Source organism: Schistocerca gregaria, chromosome 4 (genome assembly GCF_023897955.1).
Source record: "Schistocerca gregaria isolate iqSchGreg1 chromosome 4, iqSchGreg1.2, whole genome shotgun sequence".
Classification (NCBI taxonomy): domain Eukaryota; kingdom Metazoa; phylum Arthropoda; class Insecta; order Orthoptera; family Acrididae; genus Schistocerca; species Schistocerca gregaria.
Window position 1 is genome coordinate 679,774,794 of NC_064923.1, and position 24,128 is coordinate 679,798,921.

General features: G+C 41.6%; 1 protein-coding gene across 3 annotated transcripts in view; it reads right to left on the reverse strand.

Annotated features, from left to right (window-relative positions):
* Window positions 1-24,128, reverse strand: part of LOC126365988 (sodium/hydrogen exchanger 2-like) — a 457,436-nt gene that overhangs the window by 158,038 nt on the left and 275,270 nt on the right. For all 3 annotated transcript variants that reach the window (XM_050008801.1, XM_050008803.1, XM_050008802.1), the window contains one exon: window positions 20,679-20,787. The gene's annotated coding sequence lies outside the window, so the exon portion shown is untranslated. The remainder of the gene's footprint in view (window positions 1-20,678; window positions 20,788-24,128) is intronic.

The following is a 24,128-nucleotide window of genomic DNA, read 5'->3' on the forward strand; positions in this document are numbered from 1 at the left end:
TGTAATCCACCTAGCACAAAATTTGTGGTAACCATTCTTCTCTGTGACAATTTCAAGCACTAAACTCTGTGAAATTTAGGGAAAAATTGTGAAAGTTATGTAATTGTGAAATGATGGTTTTCACTAATTTTGTCATTGATTTTGATCACCAGTTCATCAGACTCAAGGCTAGGCCTACCAGTGTGGTCATCACTGTGCACTATGCACTGTGCACTACTGCCTCGCTTTTATTTCGCTCATTACTCCTCTTCCATACACATTGCAAAAGTCATGATAAATTTCAATTGGTTTGCAGTTTTTTTCCAACAAAAACCTAATCAAAGAACATACTTCACAAGTGGTGGAATTTTCTATTGCGGTGCACATTTTAATATGTCACAGAAAACAAAGTAGCAGAGATTTAGACCTCTGGACACTGGAAACGTACTGAGTGTAAGAACATTACTGAACTAAGATGGTGGCTGTAGACCCACCCACTGCTGCGACAGACTAAAATGTCTGTTATTTTCTGAATAGTCCTTGTATATGTTGGGCTTATAATACTGACTTCTAAACAAGAACCAAAATTAAAAACTGGTCCTCTGAACCAGCAATAAAAATTTAATTTAAAACCTATGACAGACATTACAACATGAATGACAATGACACCAGCCTCAGTCATTGACAGAATATTGTTGTTGTTTGTGGTCTTCAGTCCTGAGACTGGTTTGATGCAGCTCTCCATGCTACTCTAAGCTGTGCAAGCTTCTTCATCTCCAGTATGTACTGCAGCCTACATCCTTCTGAATCTGCTTAGTGTACTCATCTGTTGGTCCCCCTCTACGATTTTTACCCTCCACGCTGAAATTGGTGATCCCTTGATGCCTCAGAACATGTCCTACCAACCGATCCCTTCTTCTAATAAAGTTGTGCCACAAACTCCTCTTCTCCCCAATCCTATTCAATACCTCCTCATTAGTTGTGAGGTCTACCCATCCAATCTTCAGCATTCTTCTGTAGCACCACATTTTGAAAGCTTCTATTTTCTTCTTGTCCAAACTATTTATCGCCCATCTTTCACATCCATGCATGGCTACACTCCATACAAATACTTTCAGAAATGACATCCTGACATTTAAATCTATACTCGATGTTAACAAATTTCTCTTCTTCAGAAACACTTTCCTTGCCATTGCCAGTCTACATTTTATATCCTCTCTACTTCGACCATCATCAGTTATTTTTCTCCCCAAACAGCAAAACTCATTTACTACTTTAAGTGTCTCATTTCCTAATCTAATTCCGTCATCATCACCTGACTTAATTCGACTACATTCCATTATCCTCGTTTTGCTTTTGTTGATGTTCATCCTATATCCTCCTTTCAAAACACTGTCCATTCTGTTCAACTGCTCTTCCAAGTCGTTTGCTGTCTCTGACAGAATTACAATTCATCGGCGAACAACAAAGTTTTTATTTCTTCTCCATGGATTTTAATACCTACTTCGAATTTTTCTTTTGTTTGCTCAATATACAGATTGAATAACATCGGGGAGAGGCTACAACCCTGTCTCATTCCCTTCCCAACCACTGCTTCCCTTTCATGTCCCTCATCTCTTATAACTGCCATCTGGTTTCTGTACAAATTGTAAATAGCCTTTCGCTCCCTGTATTTCACCCCCGCCACCTTCAAAATTTGAAATAGAGTATTCCAATCAACATTGTCAAAAGATTTCTCCAAGTCTACAAATGCTAGAATTGTAGGTTTGCCTTTTCTTAATCTAGCTTCTCAGATAAGTCGTAGGGTCAGTATTGCCTCATGTGTTCCAAAATTTCTACTGAATCCAAACTGATCTTCCAATTTTTCTACCAATTTTTCCATTCATCTGTAAAGAATTCATGTTAGTGTTTTGCAGCTGTGACTTATTAAACTGATAGTTCGGTAATTTTCACATCTGTCAACACCTGTTTTCTTTGGGATTGGAATTATTATATTCTTCTTGAAGTCTGAGGGTATTTCGCCTGTCTCACACATTTTGCTCACCAGATAGTGAATTTTGTCAGGACTGGCTCTCCCAAGGCTGTCAGTAGTTCTAATGGAATGTTGTCTACTCCGGGGGCCTTGTTTTGACTTAGGTCTTTCAGTGTTCTATCAAACTCTTCACGCAGTATCGTATCTCCCATTTCATCTCCATTTACATCCTCTTCCCTTTCTATAACATTGCCCTCAAATACATTGTCCTTGTATAGTCCCTCTATATACTCCTTCCACCTTTCTGCTTTCCCTTCTTTGTTTAGAACTGCGTTTCCATCTGAGCTCTTTATATTCATACAAGTGGTTCTCTTTTCTCCAAAGGTCTCTTTAATTTTCCTGTAGGCAGTATCTATCATGTCCCTAGTGAGATAAGCCTCTACATCCTTAATTTTGTCCTCTAAGCATGCCTGCTTAGCCATTTTGCACTTTCTGTCGATCTGATTTTTGAGATGTTTGTATTCCTTTTTGCCTGCTTCATGTACTGCATTTTTATATTTTCTCCTTTCATCAATTAAATTCAGTATTTCTTCTGTGTTTTTCTTCTGTTTTTTTACCTACTTGATCCTCTGCTGCCTTCACTACTTCATCCCCCAAAGCTACCCATTCTTCTTCTACTGTATTTCTTTCCCCCATTCTTGTCAATCATTCCCTTATGCTCTCCCTGAAACTGTGTACAACCTCAGAATATTAACAAATATAAATACACAATGTGATGAAAAGTATCCAGACACCCCACAAAACATACATTTTCCATGTTAGGTGTTTGTCCTGCCACCTACTGCCAGGTATTCCATAGCAGCAACCTCAGTAGTCATTAGACATCATGAGAGAGCAGAATGAGTCACTCCGTGGAGCTTATGGACTTTGAACGTGGTCAGGTAATTGGGTGTCACTTGTGTCATATGTCCCTGTAATGGACCGGCCTGTACAGATTACTGACATCGTAACATGTGGGAAGCTTATAAGTGCAGGAGAACAAAGAAAAGTATAATGCATTACTTAGCATGTTATGCTATTACTTTGAAAAATGATGAGCATAAATGAAAGGAGTAATTGGATTATGTCAGGCATAGATGTTATAACAATCACACTCTGCAGGATAAGGGTCTCCTCTAGAATTTGTTAGACCCTGCTTTCAGTTATATGCATCTATGTTGTTCCTGCTTGTTTTATAATGTCCTCTACCCATTTAACATTGGCTTTTGTCATGGGCTTTCTTATTTCTTTGAATGCTGTGAAGAACACTCTTGTCCCATTTACTATCCTTTCATGTGGCTACTACAGTCATAATTATATCTTTCATACTAGTCTGTTTCCTGATCCAAACAGTTCCCAACAAGTATCTCTTGATTGCTCAATGAGGAACCATAACTTTTCAAGTGCTTTTTGCATCAAAAGTCATTTAAAAACTGAGGGCTGCTGTGTGAACCATTGGAGGAAGTTTGTAAGAGCAGAAGCACCAATGAAATTTTAGTGCATACATTAAGTACAGAGGTATACCCTGAGAAACGTTATTTTATGAAATATCTAATCAAACAGAATCACAACCACATATTGAGGCTTATTTGAAAGGTACAAACAGAATTCAAGCAAAATTATTAGAATAGCTAAGTACCTGATACTAAATACTCTAAACCAACTGAAAGTAACACATGCCACTGTAAGAAAAAATACATGAAAAATATTGTTCACAGTCCAGTCATATTAATGTGACCATCACATATGTTTAATATCAATGTGCAATTACCATTCACAGATGGCAGGTGGCAGCACCAGCAGTGGAGGATACAGAAAGCACGTCAAGGGGGAGGGGTGGGGGAACAGAAAACAGTGCAGTCTTTGTCGTAATGTCAAAATGGAGCAATTTACGTGACTCCGAAAGGTCAAGATCTTGGTGTTTGGGCCAAGGGTGGAAGCATTCCCAAAATGGCTAAGTCTGTAAACTCTTCACCTGCTGTGGTGGTCAAAGTATACTGTGAATGGCAAAATGGTGCTCCCCAAAACTGACACCAAAGCAATTGTGCTGCACCACAGACCATAGACAACAGGAGTAATGACAGATGCAGAATTATGTATGGGTGAACAGACGTGCGTAGCATCTAAGGCAAGTCACAGTCCGCGGGGCTCCCATCCCTGTCCCCTCTCTGTTCAGAAGTTCGAGTTCGGGCATGGGTATGGGTGTTTGTGTCATCCTTAGCATAAATTAGCTTAAGTTAGATTAAATAGTGCATAAGTTTAGGGACTGATGACCTAAGCAGTTTGGTCCCATAAGACCTTACCACAAATTTTCAAGTTTTCCTTGAGCAACTGGCTGCCCAGATGAACCAAGGGGCTACCAAAAGTGTCTCCTCAATTACCGTTCTGCAAATGTTGCTGCATATGGGTCTTTGCATTAGGTGCCTGGCTCATGCACACATGCTTACTACTGTTCACTGGCAATTAAGACTGGAATTTTGCACACCAGTGCATGAACTGGACATTCACTGAGTGGTGACAGGTGGCATTTTCTGATGAATCACATTTTATGCTCCATCTGACAGATGGCCATGGGTATGTAAAGTGTGAAATGTCTGAAAATAAATACCCTCCTACCAGTAGGGGACATTATTGTCTGGGTAGTATTTTTGTGGCATTCCCTGGGTGATCTTATTATTCTGGAAGGCACAATTGATCAACAAAAATATGCATTATCCTTGGGGATCATGTCCACTCCTATATGCAGTTTGTTTTTCCTCAGCGCAATGGAATCTACCATCAGGGCAACACAACATGTCACACAGTTTTCAGTGTATGCATATGGTTTAAAGAGCACCAGGATGAGTTTACTATACTCTGCTGCCCACCAATCCCCTGGATTTAAACCCAATAGAGACTCTGTGGGGCCACTTCAATCCAGCTATTCACATCATGGATTCTTGACCGAGAAACCTAGCACAGTTCCCCATAATAATGGGGTTGGCACTGCACCACATTCCTGTCAGTACCTTCCAGAATCTCACTGCCTTTCTTCTACACAGGTCATTAGCCAGGCTTTTGGCAAGTGGTTCATTAATGTGACTGGACAGTGTATTAGCCTACGGAATAACTCAGAAAAACTCAAAATATTACATCCCAAAGTAGAAAATATATTTAATGCATATTTCACAAAAGTAAGAGAAAGTTTAAATAAGATAACAATTTTTTGTATACTACAGGTGGTGGTAGTTAGTGTTTAATGTCCCGTCGACAACGAGGTCACTAGAGACGGAGCGCAAGCTCGGGTTAGGGAGGGATTGGGAAGGAAATCGGCCGTGCCCTTTCAAAGGAACCATCCTGAAACGATTTAGGGAAATCACGGAAAACCTAAATCAGGATGGGCGGAGACGGGATTGAACCGTCGTCCTCCCGAATGCGAGTCCTGTATACTACAGGCAAGGAGGAAATATTGAATGTTGTTGCTAAGTTAAAGTTAATAATTTTCATCTGACAGTGATAACATTTGTAAATGTATCTTAACTGTATGCAAAATAGTAAAACCAAGGTATTTGTTGACTCTATCAATCCTTACAGTCAATTAACCTACTTCTTGAACAAGTGGCAAAAATAAAATCTTTGTTCAAGAAATAAGAAATGGCAAAGACAAAATTACATACCACTCTATCTGTTCTCTGATGTCTCAGACACATTCAAAGAAAGTTATTGAAGATTGTTACATTTCACAGAAAAGAAAAATTAGTTTCTAAGTACGCAACAATGTTTCTGGGAAAGTGTCTCATCAGCCAAGGTCAATACTTCTAACATACAGGTTCTGGTTTCTGTAATTATGCCTCCAGCTCATTTCTTTTTGAATGCCCCTTATAGTAGAAAACAAAAACATTTTTTTTTATAACTGGGACAAACAAATACTGAAAAATATGAGTTTCTCAGAATTAAAATACTGGTACCGGTTTTAATCAGTCACATTTTTCCCATCTCTACCTCAAAAAGACATTTTACGTAATAAAGCACAAGCTTGTATCCTTAAAACTGTAACATCCTGATCTAAGGGTACTAGCATGCCAATGGATTACTGCACCAATAACAAACACGGAAGTCAAGTATCAAGAGCAAACCAGTATGTACTTGTAACAAAAAAAAGTACACACTGTTTAATACTATGTGCCTCTGAAAATATAACCCTACACTGACTATTATTCCTGCTACTTAAATATGATTTATAATCTGCCACCTGATACCAAAAAGGTATTAAATTTGCAGATGACACTAACATTTTAATTAGGGGATGCCTGTAGATGAACTAGAAAATGAAATAAAAATCTGTATACCACATATCACACCCGTGGTCTAGGGGTCAACAGTCGGCTCGCAGCCGTGCTAGCGTGCGGAGCTGCTCCGCGCGCCGTCCGACGCTCTGCTCTCGGCGGTGTTTACTTCCGCGTCGCGGTGTTTGGGTCAATCAAGTCCAGTACTAACGTACACCATGGCACACTCTTATCGCCATGCAACGATCAAAGTAATGTTTCAGCCCGATCATCCACAACCAGAGCTTTCGAAGTCGAACAGTTCCTACGTGAGGATCTACGTTTGAACCCCCAGAACGTAATCGGCATACATTTCTCCATCACTGGAAGTGTTGTCTACATCATGATGTCGACGGAGGAAATTTTCAATGACATAATTCACTGTCATGCCACTGGACTGAAATTTAAACACTCTGATGGACATATTGGTGCTGTGACAGTCGCCCATGCTGGATTTGGTCTCCGGACATTGCGGGTGTTTGAGCTCCTGTTCGAGGTGCCTCAGGATGTGGTCATTGCTGCTTTCCAACCATATGGCACCATCTTGGGTCACATCATGGAGAAGTGGCAGACATTTACGACCTACCCCGTAATAAATGGAGTCCGGCAAATAAAAATTGAGCTGACGAAACATGTCCCATTGTACCTGCTGATTGGCGGTGTGAGGGCCATCGTCATGTACGATGGACAGCCATGAACATGCGCAGGATGTGGCCAGGAGGGACATGTACGTTCCGAATGTTTACACCGCCGTTTAATACAGACGCCGTTACGTGAAGAAACCCAGGCTTCGACGGTCACGTCCTTACCCATCACCTACGCCAAGGTTGCACAGGACCCCGTCGCACCAATCTCGATTGCACCAGCAGCACCGTCAACGCCACCCGCTGCATCACAACGCGCTGATGACACCAGCACGGCGTCGCCTCCAGTGCTCGCTTCAGGACCGTCTGGGTTGCAGACCGAAACCGATGTTCCTGTTGGAACCATGGACGTCGACCTCAGTGTCTTGCCGACATCTGCCTTTGTCCAGATGGGTTCGGCGTCAGATGACGGGCGACCACATTCTGATTCAGGAGGCCACATCAAAAAACAGCGGTCGCCTCACAAACACACATGGATGGCAATCGCACAAGAGCTGATGTCACCGAGGACAGTGGTCCTGAGCGCCTTTCTAGAAGGCATTATTATCCCCGTACATAAACCACGCGGGTTATCTAGGGTCCAGGACTATCGACCAATTACTTTGCTCAACAGCAACATGAAAATATTCACACGGCTATTGGCATCACGACTTAAGAAGGTCGCATGTTACGTCACATCCTGCGACCAGAGTTCCCTAGGAGGCGACAAAACATCCATATGGCCCTTTGCCATTACAGAGACATGATAGCATTAGCGCATTATCAGCATCTCCTTGGCGCCTTGGCTTCACTGGACTTTAGCCAGTCTTTTTACCGCGTTGACCATTTCTATTTACGGACAGTTCTTCAGCATATGGGTTTTCCTGGAGGTATTGTCACAGTGGTTATGCACCTTTGAGTAGTGCAACCTCTAAAATGATGTACAATGGTCACCTTACACCGTCTGTGGTCATCGCACGATCTGTACGACAAGGCTGCCCTCTTTCCAGGATTTTGTATGCTTTCGCCTTGGAATCCCTGCTACAGGGCATGTGCCAACGTTTGGAAGGTATGGCTGTGCACGGCCAGCGTTTTTGTTGTACAGCCTACGCAGACGACATAGTACTATATCTGCACAGTGAAGATGAAGTACGAGCAGCACTGACATGGGTGGTGATTTACGGCGAAGTGTCGGGAGCTGCCTCAACGTGTCAAAATCCAAGGTCCTACTCATTGGTGAGGGCTTGCCGGAGAGATGCGTTGCCCCCCTTAGTATCGCCGCCACCATACGGTGTCTTGGACTTGATTTCACAGCAGACCTGCGCCACTCAGCGACTATCAATGGTAGACGCTTGCTACAGACAATCAGAGCAAATCTTGCAGATCACCGGCTATGAGATCTCGACATTATCTAATGGGCGCAATACGTGAACATGTATCATGCTTCCCGTACACCACACGTGGCTCAAGTACTACCAGTCCCAAATCTCCTGGCGAGACGACTGTTGATGGCTCTCGGCTCCTTCGTCAGCTCGGGGATGTTATTCAAGGTGCAGTATGAATCCCTTGCACTGCAACAAGATTGTGGCGGGGTGGGACTCATCCACGTGCCGACTCGTATCAAGGCACTATACGTCAGCTCCCAACTAAAACTTTGGCACCGTTGCCCGCAGATCCTTACTAGCCTCCTGCTTCACAACTTTGCACCGGCCTCCTTGTCCACCCCAGTACTGGTATCAACCATTACAACCCCCTTTTATTACATCCAACGTTTTTTCCTGGTGTTCAGCTATATCTACCGGTCCTTACCACTTCCACGTTTGTACCTCACGAAAATAGTCTCCGAATTGTTACAACAGTGCCGCCCATCCAACCCCATCGAACGTAAGTATCCACAGTACGTGTGGCGACACATATGGAAGGCGATCCATGCGCGTTTTCTTGAATCAGACGTTCAATCAGTGTGGTACATCACCGTGAATGGCAAACAAGTTAACCGAGATCGTCTGCACCACATCCATCAAGCCGATTCATCCCTCTGCACCCACTGTGGAGTGGATGACACGGATGTCCACCGGTTCCACTGTGGCACAGCGTTCGACATCTGGACACTTGCGCAGCAAATTTTGGCGTTTCTTACTCGCCAGACACCAACTCAGATCAACGTCCACATGCTTTTGTACCCCGATAAGACTTTCTACTCCTCCGCCAAAACTCACTCTGCGAATTGGATCTGTGGCCACACGATCTGCTATCTTTTTACTTCTGGTGACAAGTCTATGCTAGGATATTGAACTTATCTCAACGAATGACACTGCGTCCTGATTCGCAACCCAAGCTATAAACAATATTTTTCCAATTTCTTACGGTGCACTTTCGATGACCCACCTAGTAGCTGGAACGTCCAAGCCCTGAGAAGCTGAAAACTGTATAAACCGAGCCGAACTGAATAGATCTGCTACCCAGAACCCACGCATATGCCATGAGAAGACACGTTTGGACGAGCCGGCACACTGTAGGCGGAGGCACTTCAGGAGCTCCTGAAAGAACTGGACTTTAACTACAAGTCGCATGACGACTTTACGTATTTAAAAAAAAAAAAAATAAAATAAAAACTCTTCCTTATTTTTTCCTCATAATTTGTTCTTTAAAAAAATTTGAGTTTGGCTTTGAAAAAAAAATTGTTACAAAAGATTGCTTCTTCACCAACAAGACGAAGGAGACTCATTTTTGTTTACTGGAAGGAGAAACCGGTATAATTGGAGTCTTTGTTTTCTTTTGCAAAAAAAAAAACTTTTCCTTATTTATTCCTCATAATTTGTTCTTAAAGGAAAAAGAAATTTGAGTTTGGCTTTGGAAAACAAAATTGTTACAAAAGATTGCTTCGTCGCCAACAAGACGAAGGAGACTCAATATTTTAAAAAAAAAAAAAAAAAAAAAAAAAAAAAAAATAAAAAAAGTGGTTAGCACACTGGACTCGCATTCCCGAGGATGACGGTTCAATTCCGCGTCCAGATATTTAAAAAAAAAAAAAAAAAAAAAAAAAAAAAAAAAAAAAAAAAAAAAAAAAAAAAAGAGCAGGGGGGGGGGGTAGCATCTTTGATTCATAATCAAAACGTTTTCGGTCCCGGGTTCAATCCCCGCCACTGCCTAAATTTTTATAAATAATCAGCATTGGCGGCCGAAGACTTCCGGCATAAGAAGTCAGCCTCATTCTGCCAACGGCCTTGTCAAAGAGGGCGGAGGAGCGGATAGAGGTTCAGGGCACTCTCTTGTCCTAGGGGTGGGAAATTGCCCCTAAAGGCGGAAGAATCAGCAATTATCAACGACAAGAGGATGCAGAAGGCAATGGAAACCACTGCATTAAAGACACGTAACATGTATCCACAGGACATGTGGCCTGTAGTTGAAGAAGTGTCATGATGATCTCTCCATTGGCAAAATATTCCGGAATAGTCCCCCATTCGGATCTCCGGGAGGGGACTGCCAAGGGGGAGGTTACTACGAGAAAAAGATTGAATAATCAATGAAAGGATAACGTTCTACGAGTCAGGGCGTGTAATGTCAGAAGCTTGAACGTGGTAGGTAAACTAGAAAATCTGAAAAGGGAAATGTAAAGGCTCAATCTAGATATAGTAGGGGCCAGTGAAGTGAAGTGGAAAGAAGACAAGGATTTCTGGTCAGATGAGTATCGGGTAATATCAACATCAGCAGAAAATGGTATAACAGGTGTAGGATTCGTTATGAATAGGAAGGTAGGGCAGAGGGTGTGTTACTGTGAAAAGTTCAGTAACCGGGTTATTCTAATCAGAATCGACAGCAGACCAACAACGACAACAATAGTTCAGGTATACATGCTGATGTCGCAAGCTGAAGATGAACAGATAGAGAAAGTGTATGAGGATATTGAAAGGGTAATGCAGTATGTAAAGGGGGATGAAAATCTAATAGTCATTGGCTACTGGAATGCAGTTGTAGGGGAAGGAGTAGAAGAAAAGGTTACAGGAGAATATGGGCTTGGGACAAGGAATGAAAGAGGAGAAAGACTAATTGAGTTCTGTAGCAAGTTTCAGCTAGTAATAGCGAATAGCCTGTTCAAGAATCACAAGAGGAGGAGGTATACTTGGAAAAGCCCAGGAGATACGGGAAGATTTCAATTAGATTACATCATGGTAAGACAGAAATTCCGAAATCAGATACTGGATTGTAAGGCATCCCCAGGAGCAGATATAGACTCAGATCACAATATAGTAGTGATGAAGAGTAAGCTGAAGTTCAAGACATTAGTCAGGAAGAATCAATACGCAAAGAAGTGGGATACGGAAGTTCTAAGGAATGACGAGATATGTTTGAAGTTCTCTAACTCTATAGATACAGCAATAAGGAATAGCGCAGTAGGCAGTACAGTTGAAGAGGAATGGACATCTCTAAAAAGGGCCATCACAGAAGTTGGGAAGGAAAACATAGGTACAAAGAAGGTAGCTGCAAAGAAACCATGGGTAACAGAAGAAATACTTCAGTTGATTGATGAAAGGAAGAAATACAAACATGTTCTGGGAAAATCAGGAATACAGAAATACAAGTCGCTGAGGAATGAAATAAATAGGAATGCAGGGAAGCTATGACAAAATGGCTGCAGGAAAAATGTGAAGACATCGAAAAAGACATGATTGTCGGAAGGACAGACTCAGCATACAGGAAAGTCAAAACAAACTTTGGTGACATTAAAAGCAACGGTGGTAACATTAAGAGTGCAATGGGAATTCCACTGTTAAATACAGAGGAGAGAGCAGATAGGTGGAAAGAAAACATTGCAAGCCTCAAGGAGGGTGAAGATTTGTCTGATGTGATAGAAGAAGAAACAGGAGTCGATTTAGAAGAGATAGGGGATCCAGTATTAGAATCGGAATTTAAAAGAGCTTTGGAGGACTTACGGTAAAATAAGGCAGAAGGGATAGATAACATTCCATCAGAATTTCTAAAATCATTAGGGGAAGTGGCAACAAAATGACTATTCAGGTTGGTGTGTAGAATATATGAGTCTGGCGACATACCATCTGACTTTCGGAAAAGCATCATCCACACAATTCCGAAGATGGCAAGAGCTGACAAGTGCGAGAATTATCACACAATCAACTTAACAGCTCATGCATCGAAGCTGCTTACAAGAATAATATACAGAAGAATGGAAAAGAAAATTGAGAATGCGCTAGGTGACAATCAGTTTGGCTTTAGGAAAAGTAAAGGCACAAGAGAGGCAATTCTGACGTTACGGTTAATAATGGAAGCAAGGATAAAGAAAAATCAAGACACGTTCATAGGATTTGTCGACCTGGAAAAAGCGTTCGACAATATAAAATGGTGCAAGCTGTTCGAGATACTGAAAAAAGTAGGGGTAAGCTATAGGGAGAGATGGGTCATATACAATATGTACAACAACCAAGAGGGAATAATAAGAGTGGACGATCAAGAACGAAGTGCTCATATTAAGAAGGGTGTAAGACAAGGATGTAGCCTTTCTTCAATCTGTACATCGAGGAAGCAATGATGGAAATAAAAGAAAGGTTCAGGAGTGGAATTAAAATACAAGGTGAAAGGATATCAATGATATGATTCGCTGATGACATTGCTATCCTGAGTGAAAGTGAAGAAGAATTAAATGATCTGCTGAATGGAATGAACAGTCTAATGAGTACACAGTATGGTTTGAGGGTAAATTGGAGAAAGACGAAGGTAATGAGAAGTAGTAGAAATGAGAACAGCAAGAAACTTAACATCAGGATTGATGGTCATGAAGTCAATGAAGTTAAGGAATTCTGCTACCTAGGCAGTAAAATAACCAATGATGGACGGAGCAAGGAAGACATCAAAAGCAGACTCGCTATGGCAAAAAAGGCATTTCTGGCAAAGAGAAGTCTACTAATATCAAATACCGGCCTTAATTTGAGGAAGAAATTTCTGAGGATGTACGTCTGGAGTACAGCATTGTATGGTAGTGAAACATGGACTGTGGGAAAACCGGAACAGAAGAGAATCGAAGCATTTGAGATGTGGTGCTATAGACGAATGTGGAAAATTAGGTGGACTGATAAGGTAAGAAATGAGGAGGTTCTACGCAGAATCGGAGAGGAAAGAAATATGTGGAAAACACTGATAAGGAGAAGGGACAGGATGATAGTACATCTGCTAAGACATGAGAGAATGATGAGAGAATGACTTCCATGGTACTAGAGGGAACTGTAGAGGAAGACAGAGATTGGAATATATATATATATATATCAAACACACAGAATTACGAGCTTTCGCAACTGGCAGTTGCTTTGTCAGGAAGGAAGGAAGGAAGGAGAGGGAAAAATGAAAGGATGTGGGTTTTAAGGGAGAGGGTAAGGAGTCATTCCAATCCCGGGAGTGGAAAGACTTCCCTTAGGGGGAAAAAAAGGACAGGTGTACACTCGCACGCACACACACACACACACACACACACATATCCATCCGCACATACACAGACACAAGCAGACATATTTAAAGGCAAAGAGTAAGGGCAGAGATGTCAGTCGAGGCGGAAGTACAGAGGCAAAGAAGTTGTTGAAAGACAGGTGAGGTATGAGTGGTGGCAACTTGAAATTAGCGGAGGTTGAGGCCTGGCGGATATCGAGAAGAGAGGATATACTGAAGGGCGAGTTCCCATCTCCGGAGTTCGGATAGGTTGGTGTTGGTGGGAAGTATCCAGATAACTCGGACGGTGTAACACTGTGCCAAGATGTGCTGGCCGTGCATCAAGGCATGTTTAGCCACAGGGTGATCTTCATTACCAACAAACACTGTCTGCCTGTGTCCATTCATGCGAATGGACAGTTTGTTGCTGGTCATTCCCACATAGAAAGCATCACAGTGCAGGCAGGTCAGTTGGTAAATCACGTGGGTGCTTTCACATGTGGCTCTCCCTTTGATCGTGTACACCTTCCGGGTTACAGGACTGGAGTAGGTGGTGGTGGGAGGGTGCATAGGACAGGTTTTACACCGGGGGCGGTTGCAAGGGTAGGAGCCAGAGGGTAGGGGAGGTGGTTTGGGGATTTCATAGGGATGAACAAAGAGGTTACGAAGGTTAGGTGGACGGTGGAAAGACACTCTTGGTGGAGTGGGGAGGATTTCATGAAGGATGGATCTCATTTCGGGGCAGGATTTTAGGAAGTCGTATCCCTGCTGGAGAGCCACATTCAAGGTCTGATACAGTCCCGGGAAGTATTCTGTTACAAGTGGGGCACTTTTGGGGTTCTTCTGTGAGAGGTTCTGGGTTTGAGGGGATGAGGAAGTGGCTCTGGTTATCTGCTTCTGTACCAGTTTGGGAGGGTAGTTGCGGGATGCGAAAGCTGTTTTCAGGTTGTTGGTGTAATGGTCGAGGGATTCAGGACTGGAGCAGATTCGTTTGCCACGAAGGCCTAGGCTGTAGGGAAGGGACCGTTTGATATGGAATGGGTGGCAGCTGTCATAATGGAGGTACTGTTGCTTGTTGGTGGGTTTGATGTGGACGGATGTGTGCAGCTGGCCATTGGACAGATGGAGGTCAACGTCTAGGAAAGTGGCATGGGATTTGGAGTAGGACCAGGTGAACCTGATGGAACCAAAGGAGTTGAGGTTGGAGAGGAAATTCTGGAGTTGTTCTTCACTGTGAGTCCAGATCATGAAGATGTCATCAATAAATCTGTACCAAACTTTGGGTTGGCAGGCTTGGGTAACCAAGAAGGCTTCCTCTAAGCGACCCATAAATAGGTTGGCAAACGAGGGGGCCATCCTAGTACCCATGGCTGTTCCCTTTAATTGTTGGTATGTCTGGCCTTCAAAAGTGAAGAAGTTGTGGGTCAGGATGAAGCTGGCTAAGGTGACGAGGAAAGAGGTTTTAGGTAGGGTGGCAGGTGATCGGCGTGAAAGGAAGTGCTCCATTGCAGCGAGGCCCTGGACATGCGGGATATTTGTGTATAGGGAAGTGGCATCAATGGTTACAAGGATGGTTTCCGGGGGTAACAGACTGGGTACGGATCCCAGGCGTTCGAGAAAGTGGTTGGTGTCTTTGATGAAGGATGGGAGACTGCATGTAATGGGTTGAAGGTGTTGATCTACGTAGGCAGAGATACGTTCTGTGGGGGCTTGGTAACCAGCTACAGCTGGATACTTCCCACCAACACCAACCTATCCGAACTCCGGAGATGGGAACTCGCCCTTCAGTATATCCTCTCTTCTCGATATCCGCCAGGCCTCAACCTCCGCTAATTTCAAGTTGCCGCCACTCATACCTCACCTGTCTTTCAACAACTTCTTTGCCTCTGTACTTCCGCCTCGACTGACATCTCTGCCCTTACTCTTTGCCTTTAAATATGTCTGCTTGTGTCTGTGTATGTGCGGATGGATATGTGTGTGTGTGTGCTAGTGTACACCTGTCCTTTTTTTCCCCTAAGGGAAGTCTTTCCGCTCCCGGGATTGGAATGACTCCTTACCCTCTCCCTTAAAACCCACATCCTTTCATTTTTCCCTCTCCTTCCCTCTTTCCTGACGAAGCAACTGCCAGTTGCGAAAGCTCGTAATTCTGTGTGTGTGTTTGTGTTTTTTGTTCATGTGCCTGTCTGCCGGCGCTTTCCCGCTTGGTAAGTCTTGGAATCTTTGTTTTTAATATATATATATATATATATATATATATATATATATATATATATATATATATATATATATATATATCACAGAGTGGTTTCCCGCCATCCGTCTAACCATAAATAAGGAAAAGATGATTACCAAGCACCTACATACTGTATAGACAAAGACTCTTTGACTCCTACTGTTGTCATATGTGGTAAATGACGATCAACTACGAACGCCACAGAATTGTTTGTGTAGTGGACACAGGAAAACCTAAAGTGGAACAAGCATTTCCTCTTCTATGCTCATAAATTTTGTACGTTATATTGTTCATAAATAAAATTACAACATTGAAAAGCAGCTAGTACAAAAAATAAAACCATCTTATGATCATAATATTGTTTTTCTGTAATATTATTAAATAGCATCTGGATTTTCCATTGCTTGAAAATTAATCCATCTACACAAATGATACAAAACAAAAACCAGAACTACAAGCAGAGCATGCGCTATATAAAACCCCAGGAGAAAAGTGTATAGTAAATTATTGCAGCATATAAGGACTCCATGAAAATATAAAACTCTTAAATATATCCTTTTAAAATAAATTGTTCTATATGGTGTGGATATGTTTTTACCTGTATAAGCTGTATCTAGTCAGAATTATAATTTTAACTGTCAATATAAAAAATAAATGTTGTCTCCTGTGTAAAATATAAGGCCATCTATAAGGTTCAGTTGAATGAAAAGGTTTAATTGTAGGTATCCTGATAACACGTTGAGGGAGATGTTATTCCTGTATGCTGTTTATATCCATCAATGTGTAGCCCATAATAAATGCTACATTTATTGTGCATGGGCATAGTGTAGCACATTAACAGAGATGGGATACTTATCATTGTTCCTTTCTCTCTCCTTCCCCCCCCCCCCCCCTCCCCCCATAAGACATGGCTCCGTGTGACACACCAATGGAGGTGCCAGTGACAGATGTTACTAAGGAAAAACAGTGGGACGTGATACAATTTCTTTGTGTAGAAGGAGCCTGTCCAGTGGCCAGACACAGGAGAATGCAGGGTTTCTATTGTGCAAAGTGTTTTCCAGACAAAACAGTGTATAAGTGGTGTCCGTATTTTTGTGGTGCAGAGAGACACTGACAGATGATGCACAACCTGGAGAGGTGACATATCTTACTCCTGAGAAGACACTTGTTGCTATTGACAGTTGCATTCAGACTGACAGATGAATCACCTTGGACACCATTAGTGCTCATGTACCAGTGATCCGTAGCATCTACAAGCCAATGTGTGCAATAGACTTGGTTACTGGAAGATTTGTGTTCAATGGGTCCCCAAATGCTTGTCTGAGGAACAACAACACAACAGAATGGGAATATCATTAAACCATTTGATGTGATATCAGAATGAGGGTGATTATTTCTTTCAAAACAATTGCCAGAGATGAATCCATATGGCCACTGTTTCAACTGGAGTCCAAATGCAAGGGTATGCAGTGAGATCATGCAAGGTCACTAAACCAAAAAAAATCCATTGCACAACATCAGGTATTATGGTGATGGTGACTGTGTTCTTTGACAAGCAGGGGCCTCTGCTACTGGAGTTCCTCCACGAAGGAGAATCAGTAAATGCCAACAAATACTGTGATGTTCTCCATTGGCTGTAGCAAGCAATCAAGAATAAATGCCAGGGTAACCTCTCACAGGGCATGATCTTATTGCACCACAATACTTGCCTCATGTTGCCAAACAAACACAGATTATTTTGGCATAATTGAAGTGGGAAGTGCTAGACCACCCTGTGTACAGTCCTTGAGTTCCTGTGATTTAAACGTTTTTGGGCCACTCAAAAAACACCTCTGAGGGCAACACTGTGGGTCAGATGAAGAAGAGCAGCAAGTTGTGACAGGTTGGTTCCATGCTCGATGCAAGCAGTTCTTCTTCCAGGGTATTCATCATCTCCAGCCAATGTGGGATAAGGCCTCAACAACCATGGTAATTATTATACCTCTATCCAATAATAAAGTCTGTATCCTATAGTTGATAAATAACTAAAATAACAGAGTTGGATTGTTTCATTATGGTATTAGTCTTCTGTGTGCTATATATGGTTAATATATATTTAATTACTTTTCTTAAATATTGTTAGAACCTATGACTCTCCACTATTATATTACTTTCCTATCTACAGTATTAACTTAAGCAGTATCTAGTTAGCAGGTTTGCCATTAAAAAAAGAAAACAAATTGAAGCTTTCAAGGCCACTTTTTATTCCCATCAGTATGCACATAAGCATCTGGTTTAGACAACAATGGTTACTGCAGAAAAATTTAATTTACCCTATCAATAAATTTGTAGCATTAACAAAAAGTTCTTAGTTTCCAGTCATGTAAATTCACTGAAATGGTACAAATCTCTGATGGGTATTCTTTACCTGGATGAAATACCATTCTGAAGCAGTCTGAAGAAATTAACCAATTGGAAACTTGAGAATTTTATGTTAGTTCATCTCTAGGAAAGGCAATGGGATCATAGCCTTTGCAACACGTTATCCTATCATTCTCATCACAAACTGACTTCTCCTGTATGTTATTGTACCCATGTGCAGCTCAAAGTACAAACTTATTTGTTTCAAGTTGTAATGAACCATGACTTAAGAGATCATTTTTCTAAAATCCATCCACTCTGATAGAATCTGAAATGATGCAATTTTCAAGTGTTTGAAAGTAAAACAATTATTTTTTCTCCTTGAGTATAGTTTGGATCAGACAAGTTATCAATCAATTATTCACCTGGGGAAGACATGCATCTAATCAATTAGATAACTCATTGTCTCATATGAATTACAGATTCCCAGTACCTTGTCATCAACAGTGCCAACTACTTCCCAGCATAGGCATGACATCAGGAGCTGTATGGTCAATCAAATTATCCAATAAACTGCAGAGAACTGTTGAAGTTCCAATATTAATTTTCTTTATTACTTGATGACGAGCTTTAAGCCTAAGCTCATTATCAAACCATACAATAACTGTGCAATAACATACATTACAACAGCCACATGACTGTTCATATTAGTTAAACATATATTGTAAAGCAATACAGAGTTGAATTTCATTCATCTAAACTGAAGGAAGTTCAGCCTTATACTGTCCCACAATATGTTTTTAACTAGAATGAACCATCACGTGGCTAGCATAACATATATTATTGCATATGTCATTGGATGAGTTGAGAATGAGCTTAGGCTCGAAACCAGTTATCAGAGTAAACTAATATACACTCCTGGAAATTGAAATAAGAACACCATGAATTCATTGTCCCAGGAAGGGGAAATTTTATTGACACATTCCTGGGGTCACATACATCACATAATCACACTGACAGAACCACAGCCACATAGACACAGACAACAGAGCATGCACAATGTCGGCACTAGTACAGTGTATATTCACCTTTCGCAGCAATGCAGGCTGCTATTCTCCCATGGAGACGATCATAGAGATGCTGGATGTAGTCCTGTGGAACGGCTTGCCATGCCATTTCCACCTGGCGCCTCAGTTGGACCAGCGTTCGTGCTGGACGTGCAGACCGCGTGAGACGACACTTCATCCAGTCCCAAACATGCTCAATGGGGGGCAGATCCGGAGATCTTGCTGGCCAGGGTAGTTCACTTACACCTTCTAGAGCACGTTGGGTGGCACGGGATACATGCGGACGTGCATTGTCCTGTTGGAACAGCAAGTTCCCTTGCCGGTCTAGGAATGGTAGAACGATGGGTTCGATGACGGTTTGGATGTACCGTGCACTATTCAGTGTCCCCTCGACGATCACCAGAGGTGTACGGCCAGTGTAGGAGATCGCTCCCCACACCATGATGCCGGGTGTTGGCCCTGTGTGCCTCAGTCGTATGCAGTCGTGATTGAGGCACTCACCTGCACAGTGCCAAACACGCATACGACCATCATTGGCACCAAGGCAGAAGCGACTCTCATTGCTGAAGACGACACGTCTCCATTCGTCCCTCCATTCACGCCTGTCGCGACACCACTGGAGGCGGGCTGCACAATGTTGGGGCATGAGCGGAAGACGGCGTAACGGTGTGCGGGACCGTAGCCCAGCTTCATGGAGACGGTTGCGAATGGTCCTCGCCGATACCCCAGGAGCAACAGTGTCCCTAATTTGCTGGGAAGTGGGGGTGTGGTCCCCTACGGCACTGCATAGGATCCTACGGTCTTGGCGTGCATCCGTGCGTCGCTGCGGTCCGGTCCGGTCCCAGGTCGACGGGCACGTGCACCTTCCGCCGACCACTGGCGACAACATCGATGTACTGTGGAGACCTCACGCCCCACGTGTTGAGCAATTCGGCGGTACGTCCACCCGGCCTCCCGCATGCCCACTATACGCCCTCGCTCATAGTCCGTCAACTGCACATACGGTTCACGTCCACGCTGTCGCGGCATGCTACCAGTGTTAAAGACTGCGATGGAGCTCCGTATGCCACGGCAAACTGGCTGACACTGATGGCGGCAGTGCACAAATGCTGCGCAGCTAGCGCCATTCGACGGCCAACACCGCGGTTCCTGGTGTGTCCGCTGTGCCGTGCGTGTGATCATTGCTTGTACAGCCCTCTCGCAGTGTCCGGAGCAAGTATGGTGGATCTGACATACCGGTGTCAATGTGTTCTTTTTTCCATTTCCAGGACTGTAGCAACTTTGATGGTAGTTTGTAATTTATTGCATCAAATCATATTAATAATGTTGTTCTCTTTCAATAGGTATTAACAGTGTGCATCTATTTTGCTGGTCCTCATTCCCAGCCATGTTTACTGATTTTTTTCAAGGACAACTTTTTGCAGGTGTCTGCACACCGAGTTGCGTGAATCAGATGTTTGTGGCCCTACGTATGTTTCATAGCTGATTTCCTGCATTCCATGTGACACAATCATGTTCATACTCACAGCAGAAGGATAGTCCTGATGATTAGGCTTATGAGTACAAAGCAATAATGAAGAACTGAAAGTATACTGATAATGATGCAGGAAATACACAAATATGCAGGTATAAAGTAACATTTCATAGGTACAGAATATTGGTCAGGTTATTTTAAAGAAAAATTACCTGTTGAATATAAGTCTGAAAATAAAGTTCATAACTTCTTGGTTGATATGATTCTTGTAGACCATCAGTTCTTTTAGCAGATTTTCAGCATTAACTCATTGGAATTAACCTGCAAAGGTAAAAAAATACATCTTTTTAAAGAAATAATGAACTACTTCAAATTTATCTAGTCAGTACTGGCTACATTTGCAATGCTCTAGGAAAGAATATAATTTTAAATAAATATACTAACTTTCACATGTACATTTATGCAATTCAGTTGCTACTTTTCCTGTCACTTGATACCCTGAAACACACAAGTAATTAAATTTCCATTCCATTCAAAATGTCTCAGTATATTCTAAGTATGTTTGCTTCCTCCACCTGTCTATGTGATTGGACACACACACACATGCACACACACACAAAGCAAATTTTTTCTCCCAGTGTTACTGCTCAAATGGTAATAGGTAGCAGTCTCAGCTGTTGTGAGTGGTGATGACATGGAATGGGTATGGAGAGAAGAACCGAACAGGATGGGCCTATAAAGGATTGTGGTGTAATGAAATGTGCAGGTTAGAGAGCTGCTTGGAGAAATATTAGGAAAGGGAGAGTGCATGGAGAAGTGGGAGGATTGAAAGTAGGATAAAGAAATAAGAAATATGAGCTAAGATGGAGTAAAATAGTAACAGAGGTGAGACAGAAAGTTAGTCTCTGCCTGCACTTAAATATTTTTATATCCTTCTTGTTTTATTTGTCATATGTTATTTTGTTGACAAGGTAGCACAATTCTTTCAATTTATGATCCCTTATTTTGATGTTAAGTATATCATCAATCTCATTTCTGCACCTTCTCACTACTTCCCCCTTTCTTTGATGTATTCTCAAACCATAGTGTGTGCTCAATAGGTTGTCAATGCCATTCAACAGGTTCTCCGATTCTTCCTCACTTTCACTGAGGATACCAATGACATCGGCAAATCTCACCATTGATGTCATTAAGCACTGAATTTAATCCCACTGCTGAGCCCATCTTTTATTTCCATCATTGCTTCATTGATGTATACAATGAACTATATGGACAGAAGACTGCATCCCCATAACTTACATCTATTTTTCCAGAATTTTGAATTATCTTGAATTGTTTTACATTTTCACACCATTTTTCTACATCAACAAACCATACCAATGTGCCTTGATTTTTCTTAAGTCTTGCTTCCATTATAAAGTACAAATCTATTGCCTGCCTGGTGTCTTTACCTTTCCTAAAGCCAAACTGACCTTCATGTAATAGATCCTCCTTTTCTTTTTCATTCTTTTGTGCATTATTCTTGTCAGCAACTTGGGTACATGAACTGTTGCACTGACTGTGCAATAGTTCTCACACTTATCTTTCCTTTTTATCTTCAGGACTATGTGGATGATATTATTCTGAAAGTCTAATTGTATATTCCAGTCTCATAGATTCTACACATCAGTGTCAATAGTCATTTAGTTGCTACTTCAACCACGGATTTTAGAAATTCTGATAGGATGTTACTATCCCCTCCACCTCATTTGACAGCAAGTCTTCCAAATATCATAAAAATCTAACATTAGATCCATTATGCCTTCTACAACAAACCCCATTTCTCCTTCTATCACATCATTAGACAAGTCTCCTCCTCCTCTTTGTAGGGAATTCAATGTGCTCTTTCCATTGCATTTAACAGTGGAATTCCAATTATTCTAGAATGGTACCAATGGGTATGCAAAGCTTAACATTTCCATGCAACTGATGAACCACCATTAGTTGTGTTACCTGCCCTCACTCCATGAGATCTAGTGGAAATGTTTGTGATTGAACACAGGAGATAGGAATGAAGTACAGTGATCATTAACTTTGCACCACGTTTTCTCTTTCCCTTGTTGACCAAGTAGTAATGACAAAAAATTCTTGCACCATTAAAATTCAAACTGGCTTTGTCTATAATATTGCATTTCACCAGACATTGTCAGTGACCATAGCTAAGGTTCACTAAAATGTAAGTACATTAAATATATATATATATATATATATATATATATATATATATATATATATATATATATATATATATCATTCAGCTGGTGCTGAATTAATCAAATTGCGTCAGTGGTCTGTTCATTCTTATGAAATTTAAAACAGTGTTAAATTGTTAACTCCTAATACAAAATGGTAAAGGGTGCCAGACTGATGGAACACTCGACGTTTCATTTCATAGTGATATTAGAACTGACATTATATCTTCAAGCATTGTCATCTACTGTAGGCAAAGCAGTGCTTATTCAGTACTACCTAACAATTATGACTCATGAAAGTCAGCTTGAATAGTCCAACACAATTAGCAAGCCATGCACATTAATATGACATCATAATTTATATCTGAGGCATGTAGCTAATATCGTAATGATCTTTGTAATGTGAGTATCTCTTCAACATTTTTCTGGGTGGGAAGTACTTTAGAGTGTGTGCTTGGTTCTTGTGACTTATCTGGACTCACCTTATATTGATTGCCTGTTCTTACTGACCTTTCTTCATCTCCTCTATGCAGTTCCCCTCCATACCCCTGCATTTACACTCACCCCTCTACATTTATTTTCATGAAGTCCATCCATTTCATTTTTCTTCTGCTGATGTTATCTTTTTTGTCCCTTTGGAATGTTCTTCCTGATTTACTTCTTCTCTCCATGTTTTATGATTTGTCTCAATATTTTTGGTTTCAGTACATCCTTTGATTACCTGTCTACACCTTCTGACTTTCAGGAATTTGTCATCTGCTACTAGTATTTCACTATTGCTTTTCATCTCTTAAAGTGATGCTGTGTCTTCTATGATGAAGTTTTTGGGATGGCTCTCTTTTCAGTCAAAAAACAGTCTGCTCATTCACTTACTCATAAATCCTATATTGTTTTCGGCAAGTGTTTCTTCACTTTTGTTGTACCAAAGAACCTCAGATTTTGCTGCTACTTAGCAGGTACTATCTATGTAGTTCATCAAACCATTCCTATAACATTCACAAATGATAGGATGGTGCACTGTCTTGCTACAAACAAAAATCGGGCCTAATTAAGACACATATTGAGAACACCTCCACCACCTGCCTGTTGGCACATGAGACACAGCACATCACGTCATTTGCAACATATTTGCACCCACATCAGCATATATGAATGAGTACAATAGCTCATAAATCCAGGCAAACTTTTCCCATGTTTCTATAGTTTAATGGTGGTGTTCCTATGACTTTCTAATTCTGCGATCTGTGACAGGGAGCAAGCAGAGGTACAACTGTTGGACTGAACCTCCTGCACCCTATAACAAGGAAGTGGTTCTGGTTAATATAGCTGATTCCCTATTGCTATTGTTGAACGTTAAACATTAAAATGGAGAGTGAGTTGCTGCATAATGGCCCCTCTATCCAAAACTACAATTCATGACAGTTGATGGTG